At 33.4% G+C, this 2068-nt stretch overlaps 1 pseudogene; it reads left to right on the plus strand.

Moving 5' to 3' along the window:
- The first annotated feature begins 272 nt into the window (after nucleotides 1-272).
- On the plus strand, nucleotides 273-1468 carry LOC139816423 (uncharacterized; annotated as a pseudogene).
- Nucleotides 1469-2068: the final 600 nt, after the last annotated feature.

The following is a 2068-nucleotide window of genomic DNA, read 5'->3' on the forward strand; positions in this document are numbered from 1 at the left end:
AAGTGGAAAGGTTTTTGCATTTTTTGTGGACTTTAAAGCAGCTTTCGATAAAGTGGATAGAAGGAAATTGAATAAAATAATGAGGAAGATAGAAATTGAAGATAACTTGAGACGAAGAATAATGGATACATATACAAAGAAACGAAAAATGTATTGTAGTGAAGATAAGAGATAAGAAAACAGAAGAATTTTGAACAGAAAAGGGACTAAGACAAGGATGCCCGTTGAGCCCGAATCTATTCAATTTATACATCATGGATTTAAAGGAAAGAATGGAAAAAGGACAAACAGGAGGCCTTGTGATAGGGAAAGAAAAATTTTGGTCAATATCATACGCAGATGACGTAGTATTAATGGCGACGAGAAAGGCGGAATTGAAGGAAATGATGAGGAGGTTCAAGAGGTATTTGGAAGGGAAAAGATTGAGTTTGAGTCCGGAAAAATAAAAAATAATGGTGTTCGAGAAAGCGAGGGAAAGAAGAAAGAAAAGGGAATAGAAGTGGGGAGAGGAAGAAATAGAGGAAGTCAAAGAAATAAAGTATCTAGAATATATACTACAGAAAAATGGGGGAGCGGAGAATCATATAAAAGATAGGATGAAGAAGGCTACAATAGCGATGAAGAGGACATGGAGCATAGGAGAGAGAATATTTAAAGAAGATTTTAGAAGAAGAATGAAAATGTTCGAGGCACTGGTAGAAAGCGTGGCATTATATGGAGCTGAAATATGGGGGTGGCTATACAAAAGCAGATTAGATGTAATAAAAAGAAAGTATGTTAAATGGATTTTAGGATTGGATAGAAGAACCCCGAATTACATAGTATTAGAAGAAGCCAAAATAAAGAAGATAAAAATGAGGGCAATGAGGAGAGCCGTGAGGTATAAGGAAAAGGCGAGACAGTCAGAGAAGAAAATAGTTCAAGCATGTATAAAGGATCTAGAGAGGAGCAGACCAAGGAAAGAAGAAAGTAATTGGGAAAAGAAGAGAAGAGAACTGAGGGCAGGAATGGAGAAGGAGCAGCTGAGGAGAGAAATGGAGGCAGGGGACCGGGAGGCGGCAGAGAGTCTCGTAAAAAGAATAGAGAAAAAGGAGAAGGAGGAGAGACAGATAAAGATAAACGAGTCAAGATACAATAGTAACTATAAAGAGATTTTAACAGAGGAGTTACCAAAGTATTTACTAGGGAAGAAGAAAAAAAGGATAGAATGTTGATAGCCAGGTACAGATGCGGGAGTGAGGTGAAAGGCAGCGAACATTGGAGAGAGGAAGAGGATAGAAGATGCAGAATATGCCAAAAAGAAGAGGAGAACATAGAACATATACTAAGAGAATGTGAAGCGACAAAAAGCAAGATACAGTTAAAAGAATTTTTAGGAGAGGAAGGAAAAGGACTAGAAATAATGAAATGGATAGGAAAGATTAGAAAAGAGGCGGAGAAAAGGGAGGGGTTGGAGGGAGAAGAGTAAAAAGGGAAATGTAAGGACAGTCAGAATGTTGAGTTAGTTTGGAGTTAGGATGATATGAGGATGTATAATGTATATATATGTAAATGAGAGTTATATGTAAAATGTGTTATGCGTTTGTAAAATTATGTAAGGGTTGACGGAAGTCATCCTAAGCCGCAAGGCAAGTATTAAAATAAAATATTATTATTACATAGTCCAAAGCATCCTTTATCCTTTTTTGTTTCAACAGTTTATTATTTAACTTTTGTGAAACTAAAAAATAAAAATCAGTCTTAACATTAGTTTATCTATTTTACTTTAAAACGTATTAAAAAATAAAAATACATTTGTAATACGTTGTAAAGTAAAAACATAAATTAGATATTTTACAATCAAGAACATTTTTTTGTGACATTTATTTTTCCAAATAGATTTTCTAAGATTATGTAATAGATTATCAAAATTATATACAGTTATACCCCTATGTACCGCTCATAATAATTATTCAAACGACAGATACGAGTTTTATATTTTACTCCAATTTTAAAACCTAAGTCTAGTCACTATAGTTTATAATATAATATTTAATTAAAAAATTATTTATTAATTTTTATTTAAATA

The sequence above is a fragment of the Temnothorax longispinosus genome, chromosome 7, assembly GCF_030848805.1.
Source record: "Temnothorax longispinosus isolate EJ_2023e chromosome 7, Tlon_JGU_v1, whole genome shotgun sequence".
Classification (NCBI taxonomy): Eukaryota; Metazoa; Arthropoda; class Insecta; order Hymenoptera; family Formicidae; genus Temnothorax; species Temnothorax longispinosus.